Genomic DNA, 15,714 nt, shown 5'->3' with positions numbered 1-15,714 from the left:
GAAGCTGTACGCCGGCTCCCTCGGCCAATAAAGCAAGATGAGCGCCGCAACCCCAGAGTCAGTCACAACTGGACCTAATGGTCAGGGGTCCCTTTACCTTTAACTTACAAAACATTTAGACAAATTCATGGAGGTGAAAAGGGCTCTTGATGGCTACTAGCCATGAGAGCTATGCTTTGCCTTCACAGCAACACTTCTAAATACCAGCAGTTGGAAAACTAAGGAGGGGAGGGATGTTCTTGGGTTCGAATCCTGATTCCCACAGACATCTGGTTGGACACTGTAGGAACAGGATGCTGGATCAGGTGGGCCATTGGCCAGATCCAGCAGGCGTTTCACAGAACCATAGAATTGTAGAGCTGGAAGGGACTCCAAGGGTCATCTAGTCCAACCCCCTGCAACGTGGGAATCTCAAAAAACACCCATGGCAGATGGCCATCCAATCTCTGCTTAAAAACCTCCAAGGGAGGAGAGTCCACAACCTTCCATGGGAATCTGTTCCACTGTTCTTATGTCCTAATAATCTCAGGTTGCTGATCTATGTTTGAACCTATATCTATCTATTGATTCATTGCCAAACTTTTTATTCCACAGACATTAATGCACAGGGGTTTTTGAGAAGGTAAGGGTTCACTGAGAACCATTCCTGCAACTAGAAACTTTTTATGTAAAATAGCTTTGATGTTTTTGCACTCAAGCAGTGTATAAGTTTTATGAAATAAAATAAATAAAATCAACTCTTGATAAAAGGTGGGGTATAAATAAATGATGATGATGATGATGATGATGATGATGATGATGATAATAATTATAATTATTATTATTATTATTATTATTATTATTATTATTATTATTATTACAGTGGAGTCCCAAGCAAAGGGAAGATTCTAAGTGCATTTACCTAAGCCTACTTAAATACACCCTGCTAGATATGGGAATGGCAGCCCTGTTTGGGGAAGTTTTTAATGATTAAAGTTTTATTGTGCTTTTAATTCTCTTGGGAGCTGCCCAGAGTGGCTGGGGAAACCCAGTCAGATGGGCAGGATATAAATAATAAATTGATGATGATGATGATGAAACCACTGCCTTAAATTTTTTATGCTGTCTAGTTGAACTGGTATTGGCAATTTTCAGGGATGAGTTGGAGGTTTGCCCCAGAAATGGGTTTTTTATGTATTGGTTTTAACAACTGCATATACTACATGAGAATAATTATATACCCCCCTTTCTTCTGTTATGGAACCCAAGAAGCTTGCATGTAATTCCCAGATAGTCAGCCATCCAGGCACTGACCGGACCCAGACCTGTTTAGCCTTAGCAAGGTGATGGTCTCATGCACCTTCACACCATACCCTGGAATTGCATCCTTTTTCAGATGCTTCAACAACTTAGTTGATCTTACACATGCTTAGCTGTAAACAAGTCCCACTAAATGAGATCCCCGAGCACTGCATCACAAATTCTTGTAGTTACAAACAATTCAGGGTGCAATCACATACTCACTTACCTGGGAGTAAGATCCATTGAGTTTTGAATTCAGTAGAACTTACTCTGGAGTAGACACATTAAAATGGGCCTACATGCTAGCTGCCCACGTCAAAGAGAACAAAAAACCCTTTGCTTAAAGAAAGGGTGCCTATTTGATCAGGTTTGGAATATTTATATTGTTATAAGGAGAAAAGGAAGAGAAACAAACCCACCGATGCTATTAGAACAGGTTGAGATTGCAAGTAAATCTACATAACTTTTAGTTTGTTCTGAATATCTGTTCTCCTCCCCTGAAACCCCACCAAGTCCAACTGCTTCCTTTTGTTAACAGCACCTAGGGTGAAGTGACATATTACTTATCTTCTCATCTTCAGTGAGTGACGCTTACATCCTTTGAATTTACTCTAAGCAAGGGGGGCCCCCCGCACTGGTTCTTCGACACAGGAAAGAGCTTATGGCTTTGCCGCATTTCAACACATAAAAGACAGAGGAAGTGGAAACCGATGCCCTTCAGCTTCAGTAACAGACATGTTCCAGTGGTTGCTGGCAGGCTCATTCCTTCAGCTAGCTCTGGCTTCTGCATATGTGTCATTAAACATTACTCTGCTTGCTTTCTGGCCAGTTATTTGTACTTTATTTAAAAAAAAAAACCCCGGCAACTTACCTCTGCTCACTTCCCTGGTAGAACAAAATACATATCCGCAGATGGCTCTCGTGCAAAGGAACACGCTCAGCTGCGTCCGGCTGCAAGTCCTAAGCTTGTTTTCTGAGTCTAGTTGTGTGCACATAGAGGAAGAAGGAAGAGCGAATCAGAGGGGGCAAAGCACTTCCAAAACATTGCTGAGTCAACATGAATTTTATACAAGAAGCTGTGGGCGGGACAGAGCGAGTCTAACCTGTTCTGCCTCTTCTTTTTCCTCCCATCTTGTCAAACCCACATATACATGCAGTTTTGCCGCAAGAGTAGTTTCATTTTATATGTGGTTGCTGCTTGGATCCTCGAGTAACAGTAGTTAAGTCATGATAGCTGGTATTGGAATTCACAGTTTTAAAGACACTCAACACACGTTTTAAAGGTCTTCTTCTTCTTCTTCATTAAAGGTAAAGGTAAAGGGACCCCTGACCATTAGGTCCAGTCGTGACCGACTCTGGGGTTGCGGCGCTCATCTCGCTTTATTGGCCGAGGGAGCCGGCGTACAGCTTCCGGGTCATGTGGCCAGCATGACTAAGCCGCTTCTGGAGAACCAGAGCAGCGCACGGAAACGCCGTTTACCTTCCTGCCAGAGTGGTACCTATTTATCTACTTGCACTTTAACATGCTTTTGAACTGCTAGGTTGGCAGGAGCAGGGACTGAGCAATAGGAGCTCACCCCGTTGCGGGGATTCGAACTGCCGACCTTCTGATTGGCAAGTCCTAGGCTCTGTGGTTTAGTTGACTCCTAAAAAATGTGGAAATTACACAAACATGTGGATCATATAGCTATACTCATCAGAGTTCCAGGGCATCTTTTGGACAAACTGTATCTTTCAAGGTAGCTGTCCCTATAGAAATATACAGTAAGAAGGGGGGTGGGGGTGTTCTACGCATTACATGAAAACAGAAAACTGCCTTACACTGAATCAGACCATTGGTCATTGGTCCATTCGGCTCAGTACTGTTGACTACAGTCTGCAAGTTTTCACACAGAAGTCTTTAAAACCCTACCTGGAGGCACCAAGGAAAGATGGAACCTTAGACCTGCATTGCAAAGCAGGTTCTACCACTAAACTGAGGCCTCCAAGGAGAGTTAAATCTACTTCTCTCCCATCTTGCCACGAACAGTACAGATCCGGCTAGGTGGGTGGAGCTGTGAGGGTGCAATGAGATAGCGGAGTCTAGAGGACTTTGATCACTGCAGATGGTGACAGCAATCTCAAAATTAAAAGACGCCTGCTTGGGAGAAAAACAATGACCAACCTAGACAGCATCTTAAAAAGCAGAGACATCACCTTGCCAACAAAGGTACCGTATAGTTTCCCAGTAGTGATGTGTGGAAGTGAGAACTGGACCATAAAGAAGGCTGATTGCCGAAGAATTGACGCTTTTGAATTATGGTGCTGGAGGAGACTCTTGAGAGTCCCATGGGCTGCAAGAGGATCAAACCGATCCATTCTGAAGGAAATCAGCCCTGAGTGCTCACTGGAAGGACAGATCATGAAGCTGAGGCTCCAAGACTTTGGCCACATCATGAGAAGACTCCCTGGAAAAAACCCTGATGTTGGAAAAGATGGAGGGCACAAGGAGAAGGGAACGACAGAGGACGAGATGGTTGGACAGTGTTCTCGAAGCTACCAGCATGAGTTTGACCAAACTGCGGGAGGCAGTGAAAGACAGGAGTGCCTGGTGTGCTCTGGTGGTCCATGGGGTCACAAAGAGTGTATAGCTCTGGACGTGTATAGCATTAACTCTGGGGATGTGGGTGGCGCTGTGGGTTAAACCACAGAGCCTAGGACTTGCCGATCAGAAGGTCAGCAGTTTGAATCCCCACGACGGGGTGAGCTCCCATTGCTTGGTCCCTGCTCCTGCCCACCTAGCAGTTTGAAAGCATGTCAAAGTGCAAGTAGATAAATAGGTACCGCTCTGGCGGGAAGGTAAACGGCGTTTCTGTGCACTGCTCTGGTTTGCCAGAAGCGGTGTAGTCATGCCGGCCACATGACCCGGAAAAACTTTCTGCAGACAAACACTGGCTCCCTTGGCCAATAAAGCGAGATGAGTGCCGCAACCCCAGAGTCGTCCACAACTGGACCTAATGGTCAGGGGCACCTTTAGCTTTACATATTCAGGACAGTGTCCAGTATTGGCAACACACTGCTACCTGGGTTGTAGAAGGATTAGGCCACTGGGTTGCGCTCCCTTTTTCTGACATGTGAGCAGCAATTTGAATTGCACTGAAATATCCAGGCCTCCAGCCTTTTAGAGAAGACCAGCTACATGAGCAGTCCTGGCAGGTTTCAGTGACAGTGCAATTTTGTTGTGCTGAGGTCTAGTCGTCGTTCATTTTTGCAGGTACAGTGATACCTCAGGTTAAGTACTTAATTCGTTCCGGAGGTCTGTTCTTAACCTGAAACTGTTCTTAACCTGAAGCATCACTTTAGCTAATGGGGCCTCTTGCTGCCGCCGCACCGCCGGAGCACGATTTCTGTTCTCATCCTGAAGCAAAGTTCTTAACCTGAGGTAATATTTCTGGGTTAGGGGAGTCTGTAACCTGAAGCGTATGTAACCCGAGGTACCACTGTACTGCATGTTCGAGTATTTTCTCCTTTGAGCTGGCTACCTTTCGCTGCTTAGCTTATCTGCTAGATCTCTTTCCAGGAAAGGCTTATGTGTTTGGCACACAGACAATTGGCAAATAGCACCCCAGGAAATGAGATTGTTGTGCTTGCTGTGAAATAAGAGAAAGGGCTTCATCCCTATTCCATCACAACACAGTCTATGGTGCAACTACTGCATTCAGCTTGCTCCATTTCATGAACAATATCGTAGAGCAAGAAAAGAAAGGGCAAGCCAAATGATCAAGGGCTGGAGCGCTCCTCTCCTAGGAATGGCCATGACATTTGAGGGGTTTTTTTTGTTTAGAAAAACAGTGAATATGATTGATGCATACAAAATCATGATGGGGTGACTTGGATGAAGGAATTGAGGGGATGCTCATCAAATTTGCAGATGCCACCAAACTGGGAGGGGTAGCTAATGCCCCAGAAGACAGAATTCAAAATGGAGAATTGGACTCAGGCTAACAAAATGAATTTCAATAGGGACAAATGCACCGTATTTTTCGCTTTATAAGACGCACTTTCCCCCTCCTAAACAGTAAGGAGAAATGTGTGTGCGTCTTATGGAGCGAATGCAGGTGGGAGGCTCTGCTCAGCGCTCCCTTTAAACAGTGCACGGACCATGTGTGTGGCTCTTGGGGGCTTTTACCTGAGTGCTCTTTAAAGGGAGCGTGGCTCTTGGGGGAGCCTTCATCCCGCTGCCCGGGAGAGGCTGTGTGTGGCTATGCCATAAGCCAGAACAGCAAGAGGCTATCCCAGAAGCCAGATCCCTCTTGCTGTTCTGGCTTCTGGGATTCAGAATATTTTTTGTTGTTGTTTTCCTCCTCCAAAAACTAGGTGCGTCTTATGGTCTGGTACATCTTAAAGAGCGGAAAGTATAAGTTTCTGCACTTAGGCAGGAAGAACCAGCTGCATGATGGGGGACACCTGTGAAAGGGATCAAGGAGTTTTAGTAGACCATAAGCTGAACATGAGTTAGTGCAGCCGCAGCAAAAAAAGAAAAAAAGCTAATGCCATTCTAGACTGCATAAAGTGTCCAGATCAGAGGGAGTAGAAGTACAGTGGTACCTCAGGTTACATACGCTTCAGGTTACATTCGCTTCAGGTAACAGACTCCGCTAACCCAGAAATAGTGCTTCAAGTTAAGAACTTTGCTTCAGGATGAGAACAGAAATCGCACCACTACAACGACACAGCAGCAGCAGGAGGCCCCATTAGCTAAAGTGGTGCTTCAGGTTAAGAACAGTTTCAGGTTAAATACGGACCTCCGGAACTAATTAAGTACTTAACCCGAGGTAACACTGTACCACTCTATTCTGAGTGAGACCACACTTGGTAGTCTTGGTGAAACTTGGTGGTCTTGGCAGCGGCGTAGCGTGGGTTGTCAGTACCTGGGGCAAGGCAAGTAATTTGTGCCCCCTAACCCTGGGCAAGGCAAGTAATTTGCGCCCCTAACCCCTAACCTGCCGCCGCTGCCAGCTTCTTCTTGCTGCTGCCTGGGCTGGGGTATTTACGGTAAGGTAGCCACGGCGGCGGTGACGGGTCCGTGTCAGGTGATCTGAGGCGAGTTGCCGCTGGCGCTGCCGCCCAAACGCCACCGCTTGCCCGGAGGAGGAGGAGGGCAGAGAGGCGAGGAAAATGCAACATGGCCCAGCAGCTGCAGCGGCTGGGCTGGGAGGAGGGGCTGCCTGGCGTGCCCTCCGTGGCCCTGACGCGCGGGGAACACGGCGAGCGCTGAGAGCCACTGCCTGCCGGACGCCTTCAGCCCGGACGCGCGCACAGTTCGTCGGTTCCGCGAGACATGGGGCTCTGCTACAGCCTGCGCCCAAGGCTCTTCAGCGACTCTGGAGGCGGTGAGCGCCCCCCCCAATGTTGCACCCAGTGCGGCCGGCCCCCCCTGCACCCCCCACGCTACGCCACTGGGTCTTGGTGAAATACCGTGTCCAATTCTTGCACCACAATTTAAGAAGGATGTGAACAAGCTGGAATGTGTGCAGAGAAGAGGGTGACCAAGATGATCAAGGGTCTGATATCAAAGTATTATGAAGAACAGTTGAAGAAGCTGCGTATGTTTTGCCTGGAAAAGAGGAAACCGAGAGGAGATATGATAACTATCTTCAAATATCTCAAGGGCTGTCACATGGAAGACAGAACATGCTTATTTTCTCCTGCTCTGGACTTGAACCAATGGCTTCAAATTACAAGAAAGGAGATTCTGAGTAAACATCAGGGAGAATTTTCTGACAGGAAGAGCTGTTCAACAGTGGAATGGTCTTCCTCAGGAGGCTGTGGACTCTCCTTCCTTCGAGGTTTTTAAGCAGAGGTTGGGTGGCCACCTGTCATGGATGCTTTAGCTGAGATTCCTGGATTGCAGGGGGTTGGACTAGATGACCCTCTGGGTCCCTTCCAACTCTACAAATCTATTGATTCTACGCAGGGGTGCCAACTTGTGTAAAATACTGGGGGAGGGCCAGGTAAGCCCTACCCCACACAATCCATCACATGACACAGCGCATATGTACCATTTGAATAGCAATGCCTATCAACTTGGGGGTGACGGCCCCCTCAAATATTTTATGGGGAGGACCACAAAGGGACCTTGGCCCCTGTGGTGAGACATTTCCCTCCCCTTTTCATAATATTATAAGCAGGCAGGTGGCATCAATTGAAGTAAAAAAAAAAGGAGGTACTTCATACAGCACACATATTTTGTCACAGGTGGACTTTGGTGATAAGCTATCTTTTTTTTTTTAATAGATTTTTATTAAAATTTTAAAGGTTACATGAGTAATAAAAAAATAACAGCAGAAAAACACCCAATTAGACCAAAAAAGAAAACAGAACAATACATAAAAACAAGTCCCATCAAAGAAAAAAGATAAAAAAGGAAGACAGACAAAAAAGAAAAAAAATGCATACAATAAAAAAAGAACAAATCAAACCTTTACATGACTTTCTTTCTTTAGCTTATTTCCTTGACCTCCTCACACCTCCCCTCTTTGTATTCTGGTTCAGTTAGATATTTCATCTTTGTTTTTATCCTAATAATTTATCTTAATATACTGTAATTTAACATTCTCTTCTTTCACCAATTAGTCATCCATTTTTACTTTGTTTAATCTTATTTCTCCTTAAAACTAATATATTTGAACTTAATCTCTTAAGACATTTCCCCTAGGGTCATAAAAATTTCATTCCACGATTTTTCCATCTCTCATTATTTTTTTTTAATTTAAATCTCCATATATACACTTTAAATTCCCAATTTTCTTCCACCGTCTCCCTCCCCCCCCCCCCCCCGGTCTCGGCCCCTGCCATCAGTTCCATCAACCTCCCAGCATCCATCAACCTGGAGATCTTATATCCGAGGCTCTTGACTCTTCTTCACTTCCCTTTTGCCGATCTTCTTGATAATCTTTGGTGCTAAAAAGCAGGTCTCGGAGGAGCTCCAACCCAACGATGTTTATATTCCTTCTTGACAGGTCTGCCAGATTGGTGATAAGCTATCTTAATCAGCAGGTTCTCTTTATGTTCTTAATTTATTACCACAAGATGTGGCAACATTCATCAACTTGGGCAGCTTTGAACATAAATTCAAGAAGGGCAAGGCCTGAGATATTTGCAAACCGCATTATTCAAGGCATTCCATCATTATAAGGCAATGGCAATAGAATACTACAATTCTAAAACAATAAAATCCTCAGCAACCTAATTGTTATACTTATCCCATATGAAGACACAGAAAGGCAAATAGCATCTTCATTCCTTATTATAGGGGCAAAAACAACAACAACCCCACAAATAGTTCCACCATTAGAAGCCTCAATATTATGCTGCTTAAAAAATTATACCTGTTGACCTAAAAACTTGAATCTTGGCTTTCATGGTCTACAAATGTCTCAATTTCCGGCCCAATCCAATAAAAATTGCCAAAGGTACAGCAGGTTAAAACGGATACTTACCCTTTTTATTTCATTTAAATGGGGATTTCTGATTTTGGTGAAAACTAATGAGGTACTTTCCTCATGCTTGTTAAGAAATGCATGTTTTCATTGGTTTAGAGACGTTCTGACGTTCAAATGTCAAGGTTCTGACGCCCCATTAAAACCCAGGGGAGCAGCGATGTTGGTGGAGGCTGTGTGTAATCCTATTCCTTTAACTTACCTTATCATAGAATTGTACAGTGGGAAGAGACCTGTTGAAAAAACACTATTAAAAGAGAATCCACTACCTTCCATGGGAGTCTGTTTCACTGTTGAACCGCTCTGGTCACCGGAAAGTTCTAATGTTTAGCATGACTGCTTGAAGGAGGCTGTAGTGAAACCAGTCCTGAAGAAACCCTCCCTGGACTCAGAAATCTAAGTACCGTATTTTTTGCTCTATAAGACTCACTTTTTCTCTTCTAAAAAGTAAGGGGAAATGTGTGTGCATCTTATGGAGCGAATGCAGGCTGTGCAGCTATCCCAGAAGCGGGAACAGCAAGAGGGATTGCTGCTTTCGCTGTATAGTGATCCCTCTTGCTGTTCTGGCTTCTAGGATTCAGATTTTTTTTCTTCTTATTTTTCTCCTCCAAAAACTAGGTACGTCTTATGGTCTGGTGCGTCTTATAGAGCGAAAAATATGGTAACTGTGGTCTAAACCACAGAGCCTAGGGCTTGCCAGTCAGAAGGTTGGCGGCTCAAATCCCCGCAACGGGGCGAGCTCATGTTATTCGGTCCCAGCTCCTGCCAACCTAGCAGTTCAAAAGCACATCAAAGTGCAACTAGATAAATAGGTACCACTCCAGCGGGAAGGTAAACAGCGTTTCCGTGCACTCCTCTGATTCGCCAGAAGCAGCTTAATCATGCTGGCCACATGACCTGGAAAAACTGTCTGCAGACAAACGCTGGCTCCCTTGGCCTATAGAGCGAGATGAGCACACAACCCCAGTCGTCTGCGACTGGACCTAACGGTCAGGAGTACCTTTACCAGCCAGTTGCAAATCGCCCCTTCTTGGGCAAGGTTCTTGAGTCATGGATCAGATCCAGGCACTGGAGGAATCTGATTTTGTAGATCCATTTCAATCACGGTTTAGACCCGTGTTTTGGCACAGAAATGCGTCCTTGTTAATTTCCCACAACCTTTCAGCAACTTTCACGATGGTTATCCTTCTGGAGTTGCGGATGAGTGGCACCGCTTTGCGGTGGTTCCAGTTCTCCTTGGAAGGTCATTTCCACAAGGCGATGCATGGGGAGTGTTCTTTGGCCCCATGGAGCCTTCAATGTGGGATTCCTCAGGGCTCAATTTTATCCCCTATACTATTTAACATCTACATGAAACCACTGAGCAAGGCTAGCTGGAGTTTTGGAGGATCTGGGGGTTTTAGTACACCACAAGCTTAACATGAGCCAACAGTGTGATGCAGCAGCAAAAAAAGCCAACGCTATTCTAGGCTGCAGCTTAGGAACCACAGCATCCTAATTGCTCACGGACTGACCGTTTAATTATCTGCCCTAGTACCTTTCCTGGTATCAATGTCAAGCTGATTGGTTGGCAACAGCTGCATCCTGCAGTGTTTTTGCTGCGCTACCAGCACCGAAGTGACCTCCCCAGGGTGCAAACCTGGGCAGTGTTTCTGGAAGTCCTGGGCTGCCCAGACGACAAGACTCCACCCCCCCCCGCCAACTCACTGATGTGATCCGAAGTAAATCAGAGCAATACACTTTGTCACCAGCTTGTACGTCTGCAGGAGTTACAGGAAGGAGGAGTACAAAGCACTGTCCAACTGCCTTAGGGACTCCACTCTGGACTTGTGTAGGGTTTGCTCCTTAGCCTTTTCTTCTCTGAAAGGTATCCCACAAGGCGGCAGAAGTTTAGGGTCAGTTTTCCTTCTCCTAGATGTCTACCTTCCCAGGTTGACGAGCCCCATCTGCCCCTCCCTTCCACTAACAGCACATAGAATCATGTAGAAACCACCTTGACCGTTGGATCCACTATTAGCCCCGGGTTCAAGACCCATTGGCTACCCTCACCTGGTTTAGCCAGCCAGCTGAAGCTCTTTCATTTCATTTCACTTTTAATTCGTATACAGTGGAACCTCAGGTTACAGACGCTTCAGGTTACAGACTCCGCTAACCCAGAAATAGTACCTCGGGTTAAGAATTTTGCTTCAGGATGAGAATAGAAATTGTGTAGCAGCAGCGGGAGGCCCCATTAGCTAAAGTGGTACCTCAGGTTAAGAACAGTCTCAGGTTAAAAACGGACCTGCAGAATGAATTAAGTTCTTAACCCGAGGTACCACTGTACCGTCTTTCTATACTACTGTACACTAGGCAGTTTACAAGCTGAAGAAACAACAAAGATCCCACACACCACACAATCTGATCCAATACAAAAATGCCATAATTAAAAAAAAACTTTAAAATAAACAACGTATATCTAAAAAAATGTAATAGTAAATAATCCATTAGATTATAATACTACACAATAAAATTAAATATCAGCAAACATTAAACAGAAATTCACTCTTAACAATTACAATAAATAATTTCTGAAACTAGAATCCATAAAAATAACAGCAAGTGCATAAAATAATGCAATACAAATTGAGAAGCAAAGACACACAACTTATAATTTTTTTTTAAAATACCCCTGACCTCCTCTTCTCTCTTTCCAGCTGCTTCTGCTGGTCCTAAAGTCATGGTTTGGGAAAGGCTCTTAGGGCTGGAGGGTGGCGCAAGGCAGGTGGGAAAAGCCATCGCCTGATGAACAGCACAAAGTCTCTCTCCCCTTACAGTGCTTCCTCTAAAAACAGCCGCTTCCTTATCGAGGCTCCACAGATTGCCATTTCTTCCAATTTAGTGGTAAACATCACGTTTTCCGGGGGTGGGGGGGGATACTGTATTTTTCGCTCTATAAGACGCACCAGACCACATGACGCACCTAGTTTTTGGAGGAGGAAAACAACAACAACAAAAAATCTGAATCTCAGAAGCCAGAACAGCAAGAGGGATCGCTACGCGGTGAAAGCAGCAATCCCTCTTGCTGTTCTGGCTTCTGGGATAGCTGCGCAGCCTGCATTCGCTCCATAAGACGCACAAACATTTCCCCCTTACTTTTTGGAAGGGAAAAAGTGAGTCTTATAGAGCAAAAAATACGGTAATCCATAGGGCAAATGCAAAACCGCTCAGACCTGTGCCTAGAAAGTACGAGGCAAGTGGAAAACCTCTCGGGTCCCTGCTTTCTAGGCATGTGGGCAAGCCCTAAGTAGAACACAGAGAAGTGTCTCAGATATCATTGAATTCAGTGGGACTTGGTGTTGGTTCACCTGGCTACATCCTCCACACAATAGTGCATTAAATATGGGACTGGGGCTGTGGTGGGAGAGCTGAAAATAATGTAACACTCAGGCCCAGAGGAGACAGCTTATCTATAATTTTTTCTTTAGTGACAGCGTGAATCATGAGATGGGGTGCTGTAAGGGGGGATGCAGGTTTTACGGCTGTTATTTTCAGGGGTGGACTAAATGACTCTTGGGGTCCCTTTCTACGATTCTAATACAGTGGTGCCTCGCAAGACGAAATTAATCCGTTCCGTGAGGCTCTTCATATAGCGGTTTTTTCGTCTTGCGAAGCAAGCCCATTGACAGCTTAGCGGATTAGTGCTATTAGCGGCTTAGCGGCTTTTAGCGGATCAGCTGATAAGCGGCTTAGGGCTTAGGAAAGGGGGGGGGAGGGAAAAAACCCCGCAGGAACTCGCAAGACATTTTCGTCTTGCAAAGCAAGCCCATAGGGAAATTCGTTTTGCGAAGCGCCTCCAAAAGGGAAAACCCTTTTGTCTAGCGGGTTTTCCGTCTTGCGAGGCGTTCGTCTTGCGGGGCACCACTATATATATATATATATATATATATATATGCTTTCGTAGATTTTCACGGGTACAGGAATGCAGGTTTTGGTGTCCTCGGGTGTCTTCCCGTGTAAAAGTTGGGGTGTCTAGGCGACGTTTCGACGAGGTCTCACTCGTCATCTTCAGGCTGGTGCTTTCGGCTTCTTGTTACTGGAACAGAGCAGGATCTCAGTGTTTGAGTTCCTATAAATACTGTAGAGGGGGTGTGGTGTATAGCCTCCAATGTTCTGGGCAGAGAGGAAGTTCCCAGGCTAGTGTGCCTTTTCTTCTTTTGTTCCTTAATTACTTGAGAGATATCTTGAGTGATTTCTTGAGTGATATCCTGAGTACCACTTAGGTGGGTCATTAGGTGTGGATTAGTTGTTAAAGTCTTTGTGTCTTGACCTCTTGAACTTTGTGAAGAGTTTTCCTGAGAAGATGGCTGTACTGTACTTAGTTGTGCTCTGGCTTGGCTTCGTGTATAGGGGCGAGCTGTGGTTTTGTGGCTTGTGTCAGCCAGGTCTGTGTAGGGATTGCAGGGGGGTGCAGCATCCGGAGGTGCCACCATGGATTGGCTACTGGATGGTGTCTGTAATTCATCTGTGGAGAGGGTCTGGGTTTGGGTCTGGTGTGGTTGATTGGTGTTGGCGTTCTGTGTGCCTCTGGATCTGGTGTCAGTTTTTGTGGGGAGGGCTAATTTCCAGATGTCTGGCAAGCGGGATGTGTCGTCACGCTTGTTCATGTTGTGAGGGTGTTTCTCTATCTCGATGGCTTCCATGATTATTCTCTTGTGGTGATGTTCCGTGTTAAAGAGCAATTTGGAATCTGCAAAATTAATTTCGTGTCCTGTTTCTTTCATGTGTTGGAAAAGAGAGGAAGTTTTTTCTTCTTTTTTGACGGCATTCTTGTGTTCTGCGATACGTGCATTTATTCGTCTGTTTGTTTGTCCAATGTACGTGGCTGGGCAGACTTTGCAGGGTATTTCATAGATCCCTTGGTTTTCCAACTGGATTTTATCCTTGGACAAACAAACAGACGAATAAATGCACGTATCGCAGAACACAAGAATGCCGTCAAAAAAGAAGAAAAAACTTCCTCTCTTTTCCAACACATGAAAGAAACAGGACACGAAATTAATTTTGCAGATTCCAAATTGCTCTTTAACACGGAACATCACCACAAGAGAATAATCATGGAAGCCATCGAGATAGAGAAACACCCTCACAACATGAACAAGCGTGACGACACATCCCGCTTGCCAGACATCTGGAAATTAGCCCTCCCCACAAAAACTGACACCAGATCCAGAGGCACACAGAACGCCAACACCAATCAACCACACCAGACCCAAACCCAGACCCTCTCCACAGATGAATTACAGACACCATCCAGTAGCCAATCCATGGTGGCACCTCCGGATGCTGCACCCCCCTGCAATCCCTACACAGACCTGGCTGACACAAGCCACAAAACCACAGCTCGCCCCTATACACGAAGCCAAGCCAGAGCACAACTAAGTACAGTACAGCCATCTTCTCAGGAAAACTCTTCACAAAGTTCAAGAGGTCAAGACACAAAGACTTTAACAACTAATCCACACCTAATGACCCACCTAAGTGGTACTCAGGATATCACTCAAGAAATCACTCAAGATATCTCTCAAGTAATTAAGGAACAAAAGAAGAAAAGGCACACTAGCCTGGGAACTTCCTCTCTGCCCAGAACATTGGAGGCTATACACCACACCCCCTCTACAGTATTTATAGGAACTCAAACACTGAGATCCTGCTCTGTTCCAGTAACAAGAAGCCGAAAGCACCAGCCTGAAGATGACGAGTGAGACCTCGTCGAAACGTCGCCTAGACACCCCAACTTTTACACGGGAAGACACCCGAGGACACCAAAACCTGCATATATATATATATATATATATATATATATTTGCTTTCGTAGATTTTCACGGGTACAGGAATGCAGGTTTTGGAAGCCGAAAGCACCAGCCTGAAGATGACGAGTGAGACCTCGTCGAAACGTCGCCTAGACACCCCAACTTTTACACGGGAAGACACCCGAGGACACCAAAACCTGCATATATATATATATATATATATATATATATATATATATATATGGGGTTAATCCTGATGTATATTTTGATTTAGGAGGCTTAGTTGGGTCAGAATCGCGTATACACGTCCAGAGTTAATGCTAAATACATTGCTTCTGGTAAATGAGCCATCGTAGCCGCTAGAGGGTCGTCAACATTTGTGCCCTGGGCTTTTTAAACCATGTACTATCTGAAACCAAAGGGGCACATGGGTTGCCAGGTGTGAATTTCCCCCCAGCTCTCCCACCCCACTATAGAGAAGTTCAGACACAGGGTAGAGCCCTCATCACATGACCCTTGGTTCATGCTGTCATGTACCTATTCTCATATTCCTGTGCGAATGTAGGCTTTTGGTTTTACTGAGACTGGAACAAGATGCTACCACAAATATTTGGTCTGACGATTAGCACTACTCCATACTGCCTACCATCCCTTTGGACTTGTGCCCCCGTTCCACTTCAGTGGCTGTAATAATAATAGTAATAATAATAATAATAATAATAATAATAATAATAATAATATATTTATTTATAAACCACCCATCTGGCAGGGTTTCCCAGCCCCTCTGGGCAGCTTCCAACAGAATATTAAAAACACAATAAAACATCAAATATTAAAAGCTTCCCTAAACAGGCCTCCTTCAGATGTCTTCTAAAAGTCATATAGTTGCCTATTTCTTTGACATCTGATGGGAGGGTGTTCCACAGGGTGGGCACCATCACCGAGAAGGCCCTCTGCCTGGTTCCCTGTAACCTCACTTCTTGGAGGGAGGGAACCGCCAGAAGGCCCTTGGCGCTAGACCTCAGTGTCCAGGCAGAACGATGGAGGTGGAGACGCTCCTTCAGGTATATTAGGCCGAGACTGTTTAGGGCTTTAAAGGTCAGCAGCAACACTTTGAACTGGTGGCTGTAGGAAAGCTGCAGGATTTATAACATGCCAAACCT

At 45.3% G+C, this 15,714-nt stretch overlaps 1 protein-coding gene across 2 annotated transcripts in view; it reads right to left on the bottom strand.

Moving 5' to 3' along the window:
* The window catches only part of CRACR2A (calcium release activated channel regulator 2A), a 41,414-nt gene extending 32,426 nt beyond the window's left edge, over positions 1–8,988 (bottom strand). The window contains exons 1-2 of one of the 2 annotated variants that reach the window (XM_081860961.1): positions 8,965–8,988; positions 2,153–2,260 (exon numbers count right to left, since the gene is read on the bottom strand). The gene's annotated coding sequence lies outside the window, so the exon portion shown is untranslated. Of the gene's footprint in view, positions 1–2,152; positions 2,533–8,964 lie in introns of those variants that run through there. The other variant, XM_081860960.1, reaches the window with a different exon arrangement.
* Positions 8,989–15,714: the final 6,726 nt, after the last annotated feature.

The sequence above is a fragment of the Podarcis erhardii genome, assembly GCF_964252035.2.
Source record: "Podarcis erhardii genome assembly, chromosome: 5".
NCBI lineage: Eukaryota > Metazoa > Chordata > Lepidosauria > Squamata > Lacertidae > Podarcis > Podarcis erhardii.
This window is presented reverse-complemented; position numbering and strand designations above follow the sequence as displayed.